This window comes from Caloenas nicobarica, chromosome Z, assembly GCF_036013445.1.
Source record: "Caloenas nicobarica isolate bCalNic1 chromosome Z, bCalNic1.hap1, whole genome shotgun sequence".
NCBI classification, from domain to species: domain Eukaryota; kingdom Metazoa; phylum Chordata; class Aves; order Columbiformes; family Columbidae; genus Caloenas; species Caloenas nicobarica.
The window spans coordinates 31,790,978-31,812,342 of record NC_088284.1 but is presented as its reverse complement, the minus strand read 5'-3'; positions in this window follow the sequence as shown (position 1 = coordinate 31,812,342).

Sequence of the window (21,365 nt, the reverse complement as noted above, 5' to 3'; positions counted from 1 at the left end):
GCCTCTGCAACAAAGTACAGTGCTTGTGGTGATGACTCACAGTTCTGGCTGCTCTGCATTTCAGAGTCACACACACCCTTACAAAGAATGCTATTTGTTGAGCAGCAGTAAAAATATACCTCCAGAATACACTTGGATCACTGCTAATTGAAATTTCCTTTTTATAGGAGCCTGACCAAAATCAGCTGTGGGACCCAAGCAGGAACAAATTTATATATTACATTAGAAACTCGACCAATTCTGAGAGGACCAGATGAGTGAATGTCTATAATGGGCTGGAGAGACACATATTACACATGATGACTTGAGACTTCCCCAGTGGAAAATCCTTTACCAGATGTGGATTTTTTTTAAGTGTTTTTCTTTTCTGATTCCCTCTTCAGTAAAAAGCTGTATTGAAGTAGTGCCCCAAACTCAAAGAGACTTTAGGAGTACTTTTAAAGATGCCACAACCAGAGAACAAAAAGGTGAAGCAAATGTCTGAAGATAGCATCCTTTTCTGTGCCTGTCTCTAACCAGTATGATCAGTGACATGCCTGTCTATAGAAAATCATTTATGAGATGTAGCTAGTCAAATAGAAATGTTTGAGGGAAAAAGCAAATGAGTTACAGTTCCCTGATCTGTAACTTCCCCGGCTATCAAGATCACTTGGTATTAAACTGCTAATTCTGTTCAGGTAGTGAAGTCTTGCTGAACTCTGAAGACCAAATACATTCTCTTTCACCTGTGACTGCTCAGGGTCTTCCACCCTTTCGGATCCAGTTGTGCCTACAGGAACTGCTCACGGAGATCCACACATTCATAATTTTCATGGCTGGTTACTGCAGCTCATTATGCCTGTGAATAAAGCCACGTGCTTTGGAAAAATTCCAGGTGCACCAAGCCATAGCAGCCTGCTTGCTTAGCTTCCTCTGGTTGTGAATACCTGAGCTCCTCTATCTGCAGACAGGCTTCACCTTAGAAATCAAATTCCGTTCCAGATTCTACTCGTAACTTTCAAAGTCACCAACATGATCTGCTCTGATGGCACGAACTCCAACCTGTCCAAAAAGAGTGGGCAGCAAGAGACTCTAAATGCCGGCTGAGACAGCTTGATTACTAATATGCTATTTGTGACCTTTACAAAAAGCATACATAGCATACATTGTGAGAGTCTCAGAAGGGTAATAGTTCCTATGACTTAAAATGTTTTCATTTTTAGAAACACACGAAAATGCCAAAATGCAAATCATCTTGTGAGAAGAGAGGAATCGAAGGGAAGAGGAATTCAGTTGCTTTACTGTGAAAAATTTGCATATCCCAATGTTGTCTCTTTGAAAAGATCAGTCAGTGGCACCCAGCCCCGTGCTCAGCATGCATTCCCAGGGTTGATTGAAAGCACAGAACTTGGTTCGGGGGTAAAAAGAAAGTTGTACCAGGAAAGAAAAAAAAATTGTTCTCAAAATATACTATGATGGTTCTGTTGCATTAGTAATCTCAGAAACCTCAGGTATAACCAGGGCAAAGAAGACTCACAATATGCCCTCTGAAAGCAGCAACCTAAGCTGTTGGATTAGTTACAGCAATGAAGAAAAGGCCTAAATGAATCCTCAAGTGACAGCTAGAACAAGACTGTGGCAGGCAAGCTGTACAGAAAACGATTGGCTTTTTGATTAGACAAATTAGTTTAGTTGAGAAAAACTGGATACTTTTTTGAGTATCTAAAATCTTCCTCAGCTGAGAAACAGAATAGTATGTGCAATTTGGGGTATCCTTTTTGAGTTATACTTCCAATGTTGTAATCAAGATTATAACCTCCTGTTCCACTAAAATGAGACCAGGTTTGTTCTAATGTTGATTTAAGTAAATTAAAGGAGTTGAAAAAAAAATCACTCAGTTGAAAGGCATAGACCCAAATAAAGCAGTGTTGAGGAAGCAAATGTCTTCGCTTGCAACACAACTTAGTTCTAAATCCAATAGAGTACAGTGGCAGGCACCTATTTCTCATGAAACTTTACTCCAAGGCTGATACCTCCTTCTAAGAGGTTTTGGAGAATATTCTATCCTATTTGTATTTAACCCACGACTGTCTCAAGAGGCCACGAAGTAATCAGCCAAGGAATAATCACCTTCACCACAGATGGAGAGCAAGTGTCTTGTGACTTTTAGTCTTGCTCTTTGTCCCTCCCCAGTTTATGTAGTACTAGATGAACATTTCAGTTAAGGGAAACCTCAGTGCTATAGGCAGAAATTTCACACAGAGCAGCTCTTTACTGTAGGGCTTACCCTTGAAAGAGTTAAAAATACCTAATAAACTAGACAATTAAAGCAAAATTAATTTCTCTAAATCAACTTTGTCTCAGTGAATTTCTAACACACCCACTCACTTGTGAACACAAGCACAAATAAAAAAGCAGTTAATAAGAAACTAATCAAACTATTTCTGCCGCATCCTCAAAATAGAAACAGGTGAAGAAAATATTTTGCAACTGTTGTTATCATAATAATATTGATTGTCACCAAGAAACTATACATTTTGTTACTGTGATTGAAGAGAAGATGGTGTTTATTATACTCCCATTTATGAGGCAATACACATTTTATGACCATTGTGTGTTTTTACTCACTTGGGACAAGTCTGTGAATGTAACCTAGCTGTAGGTAGAAGACTGTACAGTGAAAAATCACTCCTGTAAATACTGTGAAAGATCCTAAGGCAAAGTATGTGAGATTTCTATCCCTTGCATTATACAAGCACAGTTTTATATTTTAGAATGTTTCCTGTTGTGATACTGGTAAAATAATTGGTTTTGATTAGCTGATGCTGCTGTAATTATTTAGGCAATCAAGGTTTTGTGGCTTCTAGCTATGTTTTCTACAATGCACTTGCATGAGGAAATGCCCCTGGAGAGCTTTGGGAGCTGTCATTTAAGGAAAATGACACTCCTCAATAGTTACAGGATTTTAAAAACAGTCTCAATATCTTACTTGTTTCTGGATGCAGCTCTGCAGACAGAGCTGCTTTCATTTTGTGGATGGATTCTGATGTTTTCACTTAGACCACCAGGAGTGGCACCATCCAGCCCAAGCGAGAGTTTCTTGTATCCCCAATTCTTTACTCAAGGTCTGTCTCTGTATTACGCTTACTCACTCCTAAGTCAATGCTGCAATGACATGATGTAGCTCAGTCGCATCTGCTGGAAATTATTACTTCTGCCATTTTCAACATCTTACCCAACAGCACACAGGCTCAAAGGCTTTCAAATTCAGTCCAAAGCTGCCTCTGTTTCTCATACAATTTACTGAATAGAAGGGAGTGACAAGGGTAGTCAATGGCTACATTTCATAACTTCTACTACTTTCCCATGGAAAAAAACATATATTTTTTTGTTGTTGACTCATTATACTCATTAACACTGGATTTCTTTAGGGAATATTAGGTGTAACTTTTTGAATGAAGAAGCAGACATTATTAGAAGGAAACCAAGAAATTATCAAATTGCAGGTGTAATAGTCAGCATTATTATGAATGGTGCAAATTTCACTATATCCATAATTAGTTCCATGTAAATATAGCACCAATGAAGCACAACATAGTTCTTGTTTCAAAATAAACATGTCTCAGGCAGGAGGATGAAAGTTGAATTTTCCTGGTTACAGTGGCTATACATTTCTAACATGAGACATAGCAACTAATGAGTGAAGCAGTTGCTATGAGAGATTAAAATAAGACACATTGCACCCCTTAAAGACAGAGATTTTAAAACATATCATAAGAGTGCCTCAATTTTTAAAGCCCATTTTTACTTTACACCATTAAGAAATGTATAAATTAAGTTAGATTATGAGGCTTTTAAAAATCTTTATACATCAATTTAATGGCATGTCAGGCTTGAAAGGGAAAAGTGTCAGACTGATTTGATAAGAAAGGTATCAGAAGTGCATTTATTGATAAATGCATAAAGAATTATTTCATTTTATTTCATGCTAGGAGGAAAGAAGTAGAAGCAGGGTGGAAAGAACTTGTGTAAGCTGTGTAAATTACATTGATTTTGTGCTATAATTCACTGATACTGTGCTCACATAAAACATATCTATGTTGAAGGGAAGGGTTTCATGCACTTAATGTACTTATTTGCCACCTCTTTTGATCTGACTAGAGCTTTTCTACTTTCATCACCCTAACATGTCAACCTCTGAGGTAAAAACATGAAGAATCAAATTGCACTCCTTGAAGTTCCAGTGAAGCAAATGGAAGCAAATCTATTACAAAGGGTCACCATTTCTTACATCCTACATTACTCCTGTATAATACAGAGGGCTAGGTTCTCATTTAGGAAAAAACAGGTCTTCTTACTCACAAAGTAAGTTGCTAGCAACCCTGGGGACAAGAACAGTTAAAAAAAAAAAAAAAAAAAAAAAGAAGGAAAATCAAAAACTTTCTCCAGAACACAACGAAGAATGGAGAACCACTGCTTTTCAAAGGGTTTCCAGCAGAATGTTAAATTAATCAACTTGAAATGCCCAAGGGAGGGAATCAATAGTAGAACCCCGAAGTGTATGCTGTCCAGAACTACTTTCAGACCTGGTGGACCAAAGCAAGACTTACATTGGTCCCTTTTCAGAGTTTGGCCTCACATCTTGCTGTTTGTCCAGAGGGCTAGGTAGGCTATCAGCAAATAACTTTGCTGAGTAAGAGCTCTCCTAGCGATTTCAGGTTTGTGAGGAAAGCCTGAGTGAGGTGGCATTATTCTCACATGCTTTGCCAAGATGCAGTACACACCTCAATAGCTCTGTGATGCCAGAACATATCCCGAACTCATCACATACACTTGAGTGGTGCTACAAAGACAGACTCCACACTTCCTGGCATAGGTGAGTTATGGGACTTCTTTATCCCAGGTCGTTTGATAATATCTGGCAGATTTGTTGGACTGAAATAAATGAAATCTACTTATTTGTATCTGCTTCAGTAGTTTAGTAGATTACCTACTAATGCTACTGGAAAGCGAGACTGCCACATCTGCCCCTTTTTTTTAATAGCACTGAAAAAAAGCTGAACCAGGCTGACACAGGAAAAGGACAAATTTTGCATTTTAGACCTGTCAGTCAAAAGCCTCCCACAAAGCATATATGCATCTGTTTTTTTCAATAACATGTCAATTTTACCTGTAAGTTTTCCTCCCCACCTGCTTCACTAAGAGCAGATCTAAAGGTACCTTCACAAACATAGAGGGCACTTGAAAGCAAATCTGTCAGAATGAAAAGCTCAGCTGGACAAAGAAGCCATGACCAAGGCATCATAAGTAAATGGTGTCAAACATACAGGAGAACTACCAGTACGGATGCATCAAGTTGGCATGGACCCAGCATTTCTGATAGTCTTCTTCTACAACCTCTGCCTGAACATCCAATGGACAGGGTAGGAAATTTAAGGAATATCTGGCAGGTGAAAAATCCCTGGAGAACTCCACCTGCACAGACCAGCAGCTTTTTTCCCTTCACGCCATGTGCTGTGCATTTTGTCCCCTCCTCCAGCCACCACCAACCAGGCAGCCTGCCTTAATGTTGAAGAAACAACTCCCTGGTGTAAACAGCCCTCGAAACAGACTTTTAGTAACATAAACACAAACCAAGCTAAGATGGCAGTTTATAGATATTCTCCCTTACAATAACCTTGGGAAATTAATTATTTTCACATGGTGCTGAAAGATGAAGTCTTCATCCCCAAATTACCACATTTTGAATGAAATTCCTTCCCACTGCAAAATAAATTCTTTTAAAATTAAAATCCTGTGGTATTTTCAGTGTTCTCACCTCATTCTCTAATCAACAGAAACCCCTTTTAACCTTATTAGCGAGTGATGAAAACAAAGATTCTCAACAAATTTATTGCCACTGTATATACTGAGATCTTCAGCCTCTTTTTCTGCCAACCGTTTGGTGAGGGCTAGAAGCACCCACTTTTTTGCTAGAAGAGCACATCACATGCTTACACTTGTGTCCATGGGAAGGGCTGCAACCACCCAGGCTCCTGGCACTGCTCATCAGCAAAGGTCCCCATACCTGAGCACCAGCACCTCCACCACCCTCTGAAGCAAGGTTCAAGCACAAGCATCAGACCTCACAGAAAGGATGTCTGAGGCTGCTTATGTCTCTCTGCTTCCCCAGGGGCTCAGTGAGAAGGCTGACACCTGAGACAGTGTTTGCCGATTACTGTTTTGCCTGACTGAAAGCAGGGATTCGAGTACACAGCTGACCCAGGATATCCGCCATGTCTTCAAGCTGTTGGCTCAATGTGATATACTGCAGGAGTTTTCTCTAATCACAAGCTGTAAACAATACACAAGATGCCCATGCTTCCTCAAGGTTCTTCATGTCTTTCTATGAATGTCATAAGACAGAGTAAGGGAAGTGCATGTCAGCTTTCCACTGATGTGGCTGTATTGAGGATAGAAAAATCTAAATAAACAAACACCAGTAACACACATTGAAATTAGAAAGTAAAACCTATTTTCGTGATAATATGAAAGAAATTACAGACTCTTGTGCATAATGTGAAGATTATTATTTTAAAACTCTCATTTAAAACTCTCAACTTCGTGATTATCAATAAGCAAAGAAAACGTTACTTTTTCTATTTAAAGACCCTCCTTTTGGGAGAATTCTGCCATTTTTATGATATAATTTATTTCTCATAAATTCCTTTTATGTACTGTATTTATCAAATCTGTTTGAAGTTCAGACAGTTCTAGACAGATGAAGTCACTGGTATGTATTTTTTTTAAAAAAACACCTTTGAAATATAATCAATACTTTCTGCATGATTCAATGAGGGAGTCTCTTAAGAGGAAATACAATTCCTCTGTGTTCTCCTGAGTTATACTTTTATCTGCCTTGACTCATTCCAAAGTTAGCACCTTTGACTTTGTGCAACTGAAATAATATGGCCCATATTGCTCAATCAGTCTTCTTCATGAAATGTAAACAATACATCTACTTCAGAAAAAAGATGTCTTTATAAGTGATGTTCCGGCTTCTGGAAACATTTAGGTCATACTGGATATTTCAGAAGGTTTACTATAGGTCTTTACTATCCATTCTAACATAGCGTTACCGCATTATCATAATGAATGCTATGCCTATTTAATGTAGCCTACTCTGTATTGCAGCATCTTTTGAAGCTTCATGTACAAATTATTAACAATATTTCCCCTTGTATTATACATAGCACGTAATTTTTCATTTTGTTCTTGTATTTATTTGTATTAGATTGGGATATTATTAGAAACCTTTTCAAACAGGAGGCAGTTATTTGAAGGTAGGTAAAGATAACTGTTTCTTAGGATGCAATCCTGCTTCAGTGCAGTTGGTGGTAAAGCTGCCAGCCACTTAATGGCAGCAGGACTCAGTTGTGATGAGCCAAAGAAACTCCAGAGAAAGGGCACGAGGGGCTTACACAGACAGACAGTGCAGAATATGGCCTCTTGTGTTTAAATACTGGCATTATTGTCACAGTAGCAGGAAAGATTTCACAGTTGTCATTTCTAAGCACACAGAACTACAGGTTATTGCCTACATGCACTGTGTAAAAATGCACAAAAACCCAACAAATCTATGCACAACGAATATTTTGCAGGCTACTTCTCCCTATCACACCAGTCTCTTCTTCCAGCAAAGGATATCAGCCATTCATTCCTACCAACCAAGTGAAGAGTAAACATGGTGGGTTAAGTCACAGGGAACCAGTGTTTATGCTGCTTTTCTCAGTACCTGGTGCTCCAAGAGGAGCTGTGTGATTTATAGCAGAGATAACCACAAAAGCAATGTGATTTCCTACTGGCTGGCCAAGCACATTCAAGCCAAATGACCCTTCAAAACCCCATTGTAAATCTCTTCCTCACACAAGTTCTCTGAAGAAACGTTGACCCACCATGGTCCTCCTTCACTCAGAGAGTCTACTCACTGCTGTCAATGTCAAGCTTCCTGACCCCCTTCCAGGGTGCTCGATCTCATTCCAAGCTGCACATGCTGAGTCCTTGTTTGATGCTCTTATTCTCCTCTGCCAGCAACAACACCCTTCTGCAGCTTCTGCTGTGTTTTCCTTTGGGTGCATGATTGCAACTTGTATGAACGTAATAGAGCTTTTGTAGGGCTTCCAACATTTTGAAAGGTAGAATGTACCCCGGAAGTGTTTGCGCTCCCTTATTTCTGTAAGAAAACAAAGCCTAAGTGGTGGGATACAGGCACGAATTGAGAAGATGCAGTAACCAAACTTTCTTCTGTGTTAAATCAGAGGTCTTGCACTGGAAATGTTTTTCTTTGTAAGCATGTTCTGATTCGAGAAGCAGTTTGACCTCATACACTGAGAATGTTGTTGAACTTCAAGAATTCATGAGTTAATGGTAACTTCTAGCTTACCCTACTGCCTGAAAGAAATCATAACACCACTTTGCATTTCCCTTTCCTTTGTTAAAATATTGGGTTAAGATTCTCAAAATTTCTAAGCTATATTTATGGCACTGTCTCTCCACCAACACTAGAAACTGTGCTATATTTCCAGTGTTTAGAGATATATGAATGATGCCTGCTAAAACTTATTGGCTGAAGCATTGTAATAACAAGGTAACATGTTAACGTTAATGAGAGCTATCCTCAAGCATGAATGGGAGAAGGTACCTCAGATTTTCCCTGCCTTTGAGACATTTTCAGCTCGCCTTTCCTGCTGTGTGGAATTACAGATAGGCTTTCCCATTCCTTTTTGTTTCTTATATTATCCAGATATGACACCTATTCCACACTAGAGTTTAAGGCCATGAGAAAAAATCTATTTGGAAAAACATAAAGGTGAAATGTGAAAATATTTGATTTATTAGGTTAGAGCTAGTATAATGAGATGAGTTTTGCTGGTCTTATGCAAGGGGAAATGGTTAGCTACTTGCTACACCCCTTGGACACACACAAGTCTATGGGACCGGATGGGATACATCCAAGGATGCTGAGGGAGCTGGCAGAGGTGATCACTAAGCCACTTTCCATTATCTATCAGCAATTGTGGCTAACTGGGGAGGTTCCAGTTGACTGGAAGTTGGCAAACATGATGCCCATCTACAAGAAGGGCTGGAAGGGGGTTCTGGGGACCTACAGACCTGTCAATCTATCCTCAGTGCCGGGGAAGATCATGGAGCAGATCATCCTGAGTGACAACATATGGCACATACAAGAAAAACAAGTGATCAGGCCCAGACAACATGGTTTTATGAAAGGCAGATCTTGCTTGACCAACTTGATCTCCTTCTATGTCAGGGTGACCTGTCTAGTGTATGAGGGAAAAGGTTTGGATGTTATGTACTTAGATTTCAATAAGGCATTTGACACCATAACCCACAGCATTCTCCTGCAGCTCATGGCCTGGATGGGTGTACTTTTAGATGGATAAAGAACTGGCTAGATGGCTGGGCCAAAAGAGTTTTGGTGAACAGAGTCAAACCCAGTTGGCGGCTGGACACAAGTGGTGTTCCCCAGTTCTCAGTATTGCGACCAGTTCTATTTAGTCTCTTTATCAATGATCTGGACAAGGGGATTGAGTGCACCCTTAGTAAGTTTGCACACGACATCAAACAGAGGGATCTGGACCAGCTGGGTCATTGGGCTGAGGCCAATTATATGAGGTTGAACGAGGTCAAGTGCTCGGGGAAGAGTGGCTGGAAAGCTGCCTGGCAGAAAAGGATCTGGGGATGTTGATCAACAGCTGGCTGAACATGAGCCAGCAGTGTGCCCAGATGGCCAAAAAGGCCAACAGCACCCTGGCTTGTATCAACAATAGTGTGCCTAGCAGGACTAGAGAAGTGATCGTCCCCCTGTACTCAGCAATTGTGAGGCCACACCTCGAATACTGGGTTCAGTTTTGGGCCCCTCACTACAAGAAAGACATTGAGGTACTATAGACTAAAGTTCAGAGGAAGACGACAAGGCGGGTGCGGGGTCTGAAGCACAAGCCTTATGAGGAGCGGTTGAGGGAGCTGGGCCTGTTTAGCCTGGAGAAAAGGAGGCTGAGGCTGAGGAGACCTTCTCGCTCTCTACAGCCACCTGAAAGGAGGTTGTAGCGTGGAGGGTGTTGGTCTCTTCTCCTGAGTGGCAAGTGATAGGACAAGAGGAAATGGTCTCAAGTTGTGCCAGATGAGCTTTAGATTGGATAGTAGGAAAAATTTGTTCATAGAAAGACTTGTCAGGCATTGGAACAGGCTGCCCAGGGAAGTGGTGGAGTCACCATACCTGGAGGTGTTTAAAGGGCATACAGATGAGGTTCTTAGGGACATGGTTTAGTGCTAGAGATTATGGTTATGGTTAGACTCGATGATCCTGAGGGTCTCTTCCAACTGAAATGACTCTATTAACAAAGAGAACTTCCTTTCTTCAGGCCAGCAGGAATAATAAATGTGATTGTGTGATGGTTTAAATGAAACTGAAAACCAACCAAACAAGCAAGCAAATGAAACTCTTGCATAGCATTGGAAATCCTGACAGAAATGTTGTTCAAACTAATTGCTGCAACTCTGGAGAAAGGGTATGCTTGAAGAATTTATTTATATTTACATGTTTGAAGCATTTATAGCTTTTTTCTTGTGTCATTGAAAGCCAAAGAGACAAAAGATACTATATACATCCGTTGCATTTTTCCTGAATGTAATGTTGGTAATTATAATTAGTGAGCTTTTGCTTTTTGTGTAACAGTTAAATATACTGTTTAAAACAAGCATTGTTCAGATCAAATTCAAAGTATGACAAAGCTGAACTGTGTGAACATATTCACATATTATCAAAGGCATAGGCAGTTTCCAGAAATATATTTGGCATACAAAAAATTTCCATTTACTTCAGAAGGGTCAAGTAGTGTTCTACAGAGAAGAAACTGCATTTTTCTCTTGCTTCTAAATGGTGCAGTTTCAAGGTCGTGATGTAACATAGAGCATTTGATATCTGCTAAAAGAGTAATGTGATTACAGTGTGAACTAAAACAAAAAGAAATATAGATTTGTTTGTGGTTGTAAATTTTGAATTCATCCAGTTTCAGTAAAAAGATCTTTAAAGTTCATAAGCCTACAGGTACTTTCAGATAAGTAAGGAATGATTTATAATTCTGTATCAGAACTGATGTTAATATTTTAATGCAAAATATGGCAAACAACATTATTACTTCACTGAAAAATGACAAATATTTTTTGACAAAGACAATAAGTTTTGTCTCTTTACAGCTAAAACCTTTACAAAAGTTCTTTATAAAAAATCGAGTATCTGTTCTCCTAAGTCATTTATAGAGTAATTTCTGTATGTAATTTTCACCTTGTAAATGGTTAATAAAGTATGCTGTGCATTTGATATATAAAACCAAAGGTGCTCTGCTTATTTTCTTCAGTAATATTTATTAGATTTTAATTCATGTCCTAGTATTTTCTTTAAAATACCGTCCAGTAATTGTTTATGCTTAAATTTAAAAAAACCCCACAAAGTACATAAAGTGAATTCCTGGAAAAATTCTAAGGGACACAGGTTTTCTTAAGCATCCCACACCCTATAACTTAGATATACTACTGCAATTTCATGTGAAGTGAAACTGAAGAAAATATTCATGTGAAATTTTAAGAGGTGAATGTAGTATTTCTTATACTTCTATATTACACGACATCCAAATGGTTTAAAAGGTTGTTTCTAATTCTAATCCAACCAGTCTAGGAGTCAGCTATTGACTCTCTTGGATATTTTTCAAAATTTCCTCATTTCATCTGGGTTAGAGATATCATTAGAATAGATCTTCATATGGCAATTTTGCTAGCATTTCTTCCTGGATCAAATTAAAATGGAAATACGAAGATATACAAAGAAAGTATATACTCCCAATAAGGACACACAAAAAGATGAACGATTTCTCATGTAAACAATCACAGAATCACAGAATGTTAGGGATTGGAAGGGACCTCGAAAGATCATCTAGTCCAATCCCCCCGGCGGAGCAGGAACACCTAGGTGAGGTTACACAGGAAGGCGTCCAGTGGGTTTTGAATGTCTCCAGAGAAGGAGACTCCACGACCTACCTGGGCAGCCTGTTCCAGTGTTCTGTCACCCTCACCGAGATGAAGTTTCTTCTCATATTTAAGTGGAAACTCCTGTGTTCCAGTTTGTACCCATTGCCCCTTGTCCTATCATTGGTTGTCACCGAGAAGAGCCTGGCTCCATCCTCGTGACACTCACCCTTTACATATTTATAACCATTAATGAGGTCACCCCTCAGTCTCCTCTTCTCCAAGGTAAAGACACCCAGCTCCCTTAGCCTTTCCTCATAAGGGAGATGGTTCACTCCCTTCATCATCTTTGTGGCTCTGCGCTGGACTCCCTCCAGCAGTTCCCTGTCCTTCTTGAACTGAGGGGCCCAGAACTGGACACAATATTCCAGATGTGGTCTCACCAGGGCAGAGTAGAGGGGGAAGAGAACCTCTCTTGACCTACTAACCACCCCCCTCCTAATACACCCCAGGATGCCATTGGCCTTCCTGGCCACAAGGGCACATGGTTATCCTGCTGTCCATCAGGACCCCCAGGTCCCTTTCTCCTACACTGCTCCCCAATAGGTCATTCCCCAACCTATACTGGAACCTGAGGTTGTTCCTGCCCAGATGCAAGACTCTACACTTGCCCTTGTTATATTTCATTAAATTTTTCCCCGCCCAGCTCTCCAGCCTGTCCAGGTCTCGCTGGATGGCAGCACAGCCCTCTGGCGTGTCAGCCACTCCTCCCAGCTTGGTGTCATCAGCAAACTTGCTGACAGTGCACTCTATTCCCCTCATCCAAGTCACTGATTAATATATTGAACAGTATTGGTCCCAGTACCGACCCTTGAGGCACTCCACTAGATACAGGCCTCCAACCAGACTCTGCCCCATTGATCACGACTCTCTGGCTTCTCTCCTTCAGCCAGTTCACAGTCCACCTCACTACCCGATCATCCAGTCCACACTTCCTCAGTTTAGCTGCGAGGATGCTGTGGGAGACTGTGTCAAATGCTTTGCTGAAATTGAGATAAGCCACATCCACTGCTTTGCCATCATCTATCCACCGGGTTATGTCTTCATAAAAGGCTATGAGGTGGGTTAAGCATGACTTCCAATTGGTGAAGCCATGTTGACTGCCCTTAATGACCCTTTTCTCCTTGATATGCCTTTAGACAGTGCCAAGGATAAGTTGTTACATCACTTTTCCACCTTTCTATTATGCAAATAGAAAAATAATATAAAAGGTGTTCTCTGTATGAGGATGCATGTGGAATAATGATCAGAGAAAGAAAAAACTTTGTTAAAGTGCAGATGAGGTACTGGTGATTTTCCTACTTAACACATATTTTGTAAAAATGTGGTAAGACAATCACAAAGAAGTCCCATAAAATTACTTTATTCTGTTAAACAAGATGGGCAACACATTTAAGATGTCTTTTCAATTTTTTTTTTAAGTAAAGAAACAAACATCTGCGCAGAAACAACAACAAAACCACTGCAAAGGTTTTAAAAATCAAGACTCCCTTTGCACTGAGCAATATTTATTAATGTAATGTGTTTATTGATGGTGCTGAATAAAAAAGAATCCTCTCTGAACTCAACTTCCCCAGAGGTCAAGTTTTTAGTTTATCTCCATTAGAAAATTACAGGTCTGATGTTAGATTCAAAACAAATTTTTTGTTCTGATACCTTTGGGACTCTTCACAGTGAAAGTTTTTGTTTCAGCCTATTTCTAATATTTATGTAGTCTACACTGTAAACATGTGGAAAATAGACTTCTTTACTCTGCACAACTTAATCTTTTCAGAGAAGGAGAAAGTCATATCCAAGTTATTTTGAATGAACTGTTAGTTTGGAAATTACTGATGTGAGAATTTGTGTAGTTCTATTTTATACTGAATTGCCAAGATAATGTTAGAATCACTGAATCACTTTCATTCTTGAATATATTAGTTTATAACATTTGAAGGTATTACTTTATAAAATCAATTTTTATCATTAAGCTTACCATAGTCATGTGAGGTTTTTTAAATTTCTAACCTAGTTTAAAAAAAAAAATAGTTTAATGTAGTTTGGGGTACCAACCACCATTAGTCTATAAAAGAGTTTTTAGATTAATTAAAAAAATAGGAAGATAATTATGAATATTGTCAAGATTTAAGTCGGAAAGTTTGAGAGTAACAGAATTTGAAAGTTAGGGGTTTAAGCTTTAATCTTTGGGACCCTATAAAAGGCTTGTTGGTGTCTATTCAAAATCTTACAGAATTTGCAAAAGAATGGCCAAGAAAATGCATACTTATGAAGATAAATCTAAATCTGATACTAAATCTGAACAGTAATTTTATATAGGAGAGTCACTTGATCATGTAGGTATATTTAAATCTCTAATATATAATAAATTTTGAAACAAAAATGACTTCCAAATCACATGCCAATACATCCTAACAGAACTCTAAAAAACACCATGGTACTGGAACAGTGAAATTCGGTTAGGCAAGCTGCAAAAACCAAATTGAAACAGAGCAAGATCTTAGCTGTTTTTTTCCACATGGCTGAAACCTCCACTGAAGAGTGTTAGTGCACATGTCAAGTAAACAAATGTTAGCTGACAGGATTTTAAAGTAAACCTGCTTCATAATGATCACTATCTCACCAGAGAGCAAGAATGAAATAATTTCTTGCTTTAATTTTCCATCAGAGTATGTAAAGGATCTCTCTCATCTTTTTCAATTAAAGTTTGCTTTCAGTTTCAACTCATTTTTACATTACTGCATTTCTTACAGCAGTGCACAATCTTGTTTGCTTAGAATGCAATTGATACAGGGAAAGCATTTTGCTAATGGTGGTGTCTTCCCTGTTCTTTAGTATATTACTTCCTGCAACTTATATACTTTAGTTATTTTTCCTTAAACCGGTCTAGTGCAGTTGCACATTTAAAGGGACTGAATGGTCACAGCAAAGCTTGGTTTGTATTTAGATAATAGATTTGGTGTTAACACTTATTTTCAATACTAAAGTCAATAATATTGCCCCAAGTTTAAGAACTCTGTGGCTAAAGAATGCTTGTATGAATATTTGGGATTTTTTGCTTCAGGTTTGAAGATATTGATCAAATCAATTGTTTATAACCAACAACCACAATTGTAGTGAAAATAAAATATATGTATTTGTGAAAAGGTAGCCAACAGAACTTGATGGAAATGTGCTCCAATATTAAATTATTGAGATTAATCTGAAATCTTACCAATCTTACATTAAGGGCTGGACATTTTATGTTTCCAGTAAGACAAAGGTAATGCATGTGGATTCTGATACTTGCCTTTTGTGGAGAGAACTGGAATGTTGTTATTAAACTATAACATCTATGTAATAATCTTCTAAAAGTATGGAGACTAATATGATTACCTATATTTAAAATAAAACTGAAAATTATGAAGAATCATAATAGAGTGTAATTGAATGGATTTATAATACTTAGCAGATTTCCTTTTGCCTACTTTTACATACCTGAACATAGACATCTATGTATGTGCCTATAGACACAAAATGTGATGGTTGAGGAAACTACTACAGATCAGTTTTGTATTGTAAAAGTCAAATTAACAGCACCATTGCCTATATTTGCAGCAGCTTTGGCTGTAATTCAATAATTCAAGAACTTATGCCCTAAGCAGGGGCATCATAGCTAGTGAAACTTAAAATAGGAATGAAGACAAGCAATAATTGTATGCATGCCCCAACAGAATTGTTCTTATGCAATAAGTTACCCCAGCAACCTAGTTTATGGTGTTTTCAAGTTCAGTGATTATTTTGTGTGGTGCTTGAGGCAAGGCACTGCCCAAGCAGAGAAGATCCTCAGCAAGCAGCTCTGCAGGTTTGTCTGCTATCTAGGGGCAGGGCTGGATCCTTATTCTCTAAACATCACTACACTTTCACCCACTGAGGTCAGTCCTGTGTTGCCTGTTGATATCTAAAATACCTTGGAGGCTGCATCTGACTAAATCTGTCTGGTGAAATGGAAAAAGAAGGTTATTATAATTTGCATTTCATGAAAGTTTTACACACAGAATGCACCGAAGGCATGGGAGGAAGTGCAATAAAACCCGGATAGGAGGAGTATCATAAAAGTAAGTAAGTGTAAGAAGTATTACCTCTTGCTTTGTGGAAGAAATATGCTAGTGACTTGGAAGGAAATCAGTGAAGCTGAAAAGTAACTAAAGTCTGAATAAATCTATCTTCCAAGATGTCAGAAGCAGTGACTTGGGATACGCACAGATCATATGGGACTTCTTCAAAGGCTGGAGGATAGGAGATGAAATACAGGAAGTTAATGTAGTAAGTTTTAAGAAACATTCCACATGCCAAGTAAATGTAACCCCTCCATAAAGCCCTCCACATTTTCTCAGAAATATTCCTGAACATGTAACTACAATATTCAATGACAATGACTAAGTAAAAATCTGTTTCTTGAACTATAAATATAATAAAAACAAACAAACAAACAAAAACCCCACCCAAACAACCAAAAAAATAAAGAACGCCAGAGGAAAAATGTCTACAAGATCACCTAGCCATTGAATAAAGGTAACCCATAAAGACTTTTTTTGCAAGAATGGAAAAGTAGTGTCACTCAACTGAGTGGAAACAACAGCCAATGCAATACCACAAATCAGGTCAGATAAGTATCATGATCAGACTTAGACCAAGACCAATGAATGATGTCTAGGAAAAATCAGAACATGAAGGTCTGAAAAAAAATGGGATTCAGAGGTAAAAGCCACGAATTATGGTTTAGAGCATATATAATCTCAAGGCCATCTAAAGCCTGTTCTCAAAAAACCCACTATTATTCATTAAATCCTCAATGCTAGTGGGCTGAAAATCAGACTAAATTTCAGGAGATGGAAAACTGGCTGTTAAAATCCGTTTTGAAAATCCTGCTTCAAACGTTTTACTGTTTTTTTCTAAGGTGATGACCTGAAAAGATTCCAAACACTGAAATAAAAATAGGAGATTTAGATATTTTACACACACAGTTTTGCAAAATGAGATCTATCACAGGTGACAGAATTACTTGATGAGGTCATTTATACTCACTGGAATATCATAGCAGAGACACTTGCAATTTCTGTTTTTCAAGACAACACTCACTTCCTCGTTCAAGGTTCTCTAAGGCACATTACAGTCAGTCTCTATTATACCTAACTAGAGCTGACAACTGTAGCACTAAAGCTACCCACGTGCTCTGGTCACAGGGGTTTTTGTGTAAGGACAATTTTCAAGCAATCAGAAGTTTAACAGAACAGATGTCTGAATTTCTGTGGTATATTGAAGATCATAGGTTTTATTCACTGAGAAGATACAATTCATATCTCACCCATTTTTGCCAATTTTACTTGTAAATTGCTGTAGCCAATTTAGAGTGACAACAACCTTCCTTTCCAAAGAAAAATCTTCTCTGTAAAAAGACAGAAGATCTTTTTGTTTCCTGTGCTATTATACAAAATTTAACAATAACATGATAAAATGAAAAGAAGCCACATGATCAGAGATGGCAGAAAAGCAAAATGAAAACCCAGTTCTGCTTGAATAAAACTCAGGCCTAGAATGACAGGTTCCAGGCAAAATGTAGTGTAAAAAAATAGGCATAAATGAAAACTACCATAAACAGCATAAACATGACAGTGCAACTTTCTATAAGGACTGCTGTGAGGACTGCTTTTTCTACCATAAGCCTGATGCAACAGATGCAATCATTTTAATGGCATCACATCATGTTTTATGGTCTTTTCTTTCTATTCTGACAATATCCTACAATTTTAAACACACAAGCACTACAATCCTAATAAGATATAAAAATCCAAATAAGGTATCCTAAAACCTATATATATAGGGTATCATAACACCTATGTTCTGCAATCCTAATAAGGTATTAAAACTTGCTAGAATCCATCTATACTGGCATCTTGCATGAGAAAATGTGCAATGTTACTAATAAGAATGAAATCAATCTTTGAACACAGTTGCATTCAGTGCTGAATTTAAACTGATTATGTTAAGATGCAGATTTCCCAACAAAGAACACTTTTCTGTGCATTATTACAACTCCATAACTATTGCAGCTCTACAACTCTACAACTACCTGAAAGGAGGTTGTAGTGTGGAGGGTGTTGGTCTCTTCTCCCAAGTAATAAGAGATAGGACAAGAGGAAATGGCCTCAAGTTGCACCAGAGGAGGTTTAGATTGGATATTAGGAAAAAATTCTTCATAGAAAGGGTTGTCAGGCATTGGAACAGGCTGCCCAGGGAAGTGGTTGAGTCACCAACCCCAGAGGTGTTTAAAAGACATGTAGATGAGGTTCTTAAGAACATGATTTAGTGTGAGAGTTAGGTTAATGGCTGGACCAAATGATCTTGAGGGTCTTTTCTAATCCAAATGATTCTATGATTCTAAGATTACATTATCTATGTGCCATGGTTTGTAAGAATAAAATGAGAAAAAGTGCCACACTCCAAGGCTGTATATCTTCTGAAGTTCAAATCAGAAAAGAAAACAAAAATTAGCAGCAGACTTTACCACATGCCAGCTGATGACTTCAAGCTTGAAAGAGTTTGGGAAAATTACTGGCAGTAACTAGCTAAAATCCTCTGGCAAAAAATTAGTACACCCCCTCCTCTCTCCATATTGCACAAAACTTCATGTTTCAGAATGAAATAGCTATGATACCTCATTTGTATGTTAACACAGAACAAGCTGAAATTACAACACGTACTATAAAATTAACAAATAAGGAAAATGAGCAATAGTGTCCTCATATGTTGAACAAATTTACTCATATGAATTGTAGAAGTCTTAAAAGTTCAATTAGCAATGAGTAACTCTCTAATGACTATGATATCATGCCGTAAACTAGCTAATGGGTCCTAATGAGTGAAAAAGTTCACTGGAGATATATATGTATTAAGAAAATCAATAGAGACAGTGGCACCTAAATGAGTTTTGAAGTACTGCCTTCCAGAAATATGATACTATTAGGAGGAAATCACATTTTTAAAATGGTTAGCAGGGGTTTTTTAGCCATGTAACTGCTTTATGAATGTTCTGGTCCTGCAGGTCTCTCTAGGGAGGGGTGGGGGCAGCAGGGCCAGTAACACTGAAGAGGAGGGTCTGAGCCACTGGGTAAGCTGTAAGTGTGCAGGATCACGACCATGCTCACGCCCCAGAGCGCTGCCAGTGGAACGCTGCTCCCTTCCCCTGGCCCTCATCCTCTGGAGCAGGGCACAGGTCTTCCCCTCCCTAGGGTGCTTGATGACATTTAGTAAGCCAAACCATGAAACTTGCAGCAGGGTTGAGCTGGTCATGTCCAGAAGTGATCACACATTTACTGCTTCATTCATAGAAGGAAAAGGGCATTGCTACAGGATCTAATTAGCAGCAATAGTCACATTAAATAAGGTCATCTGATGACCGGTCATAACATCATTATCCACTTTAAATAGAAGAAATATCCAATCAGCCTCTCCAAACACTTAGAAGTGGGAATATTTCAGCTTTCCCAGGGGTTCCTTTACTTGCAGCTCAGCACAGGTGGTGTGGTCAGGATACTCAAAGACCAGTACCCAATGTTAGGCAGCCTCACTTATTACCACCCTTCTGTTCATGAAAAAGTCTCCAGCATTTTGTCCAATGGGACTTGCCAACCCTGTGTTATACAGCTACTCTTAAGTATTCAGTTTAAAACAAAACCACTATCACTCTGTCACCTATATAAACTAAGCATGGCAGAGACAGTGTATACCTGAATTGTACAAGAGTTTTAACCTTTTGCTTCAGAGGAAGTCCTGCAAATATACACATGCCTTACTCCTCTCTCTTAAACATCCGTTCAAGATTATTTGTTGTGTTAAGATCACTATCCTCCATTTTCCAAAAGCTGCAACTCTCAAGAACAGTACATTTAGAAATAGGCCTTTAAAAACATTCTGAGGAAATTTCTCCCTGAAAACAGCATAATTTTCATCAAGTATTAGAGAAACGCAAACAGATGTTCACAGTATTGTATGGTCTAAGAAAATGTTGAACCTATTGATAGACATAGTAACAAATCCAGCCTTAAATAAGTGGAACCTCCCAAATAGCCTTGTTAAACTTCTGTTTTATTCTGGTAGGCAATAATAGGATTTAAATACAGAGTGCTGCTGAAACTGTAAAACACACTTCAGTGCCAGGGGAAGAAAATGTCATTACTACTCAATGCAAATCAAGGGAGATTATTTAATTAGGATCACTTCATCCTTTAAGGAAATAAAAGAACTTGAGTCTGTTTCCTTCTGCCTTGCTTCTTTCTGCCTCCCACCATCAATTCTTTGAAACCCTTTTGATCAAATCATGGTTTAAATCCACATCATATGCTTTCACAACACTTACCTTACACTTATTAGCCATTTCTGAGCTTCTTCTAAACAAAATAGGGACAAGCATTTCTGACCAGATCTACCAGAAATAAGTTCCTTATTAACATTTAATCATGCTTTCTCTTCTTTCCTATTTTCTCAATGGTCAACTATCTTGTTTTCTGTCCTGTTATTTCTTTTTCTAATCACAGCATTTTACAGCCTTGCTCTCAAGGCTATATTCCACTCTGTTAAGATCTTATTATATCTTCACACTGCAGATATAGGAGGTCTTCAGATTAGGCACTGTATGTTAGCCATTACAATAAATTCAGTGCCTACTGCTCTGCACCTTTTGTCACATAAACTCTTTGTCTTAAAATGGCAGTAATCTTCACAGATCTTTTATTCTTTAACATCTTAGGACTAACACAATAACTAATTATTATGCCAATGCAGGTGTTTACAAGAGTATCAGATATGTTTTATAACAGCTTAAGCTATTTATGTATTAATGATTATCAGAAAACACTCACTAGACCTTCAAAGGAATACTACCTCAATACACAGGCGTAGGATCCCTGTAAATCTTTTCATTTCTCCCTCATTGCAATTATTTATTTTCTTTTCCTTTCATGCTTAAGTTCTGATCAATTCTGCGTAGTTGCTTTCATAAAACTCTTTTCTCTCCTTTTGTTCTCTAGAAAGGAAAACAAATAATCCCAGAGGCCAAAATTTCTTTTCATGTTTTCTACATCACAGAATAAAAAAAAAGACCATTGCTTTGGTATGTATGAACACCTCTGTTGAACATCTGGGTTGAAGAACACATGACAGAATTTGAGAAAAAAATACAGGTCCAGGTTTTGTGCAGTATTGCTAAAACATTCAATATGGTTTTACTCAAAGGTTGCTTTTTCATAAGCATTGCAGGGACAGCACAA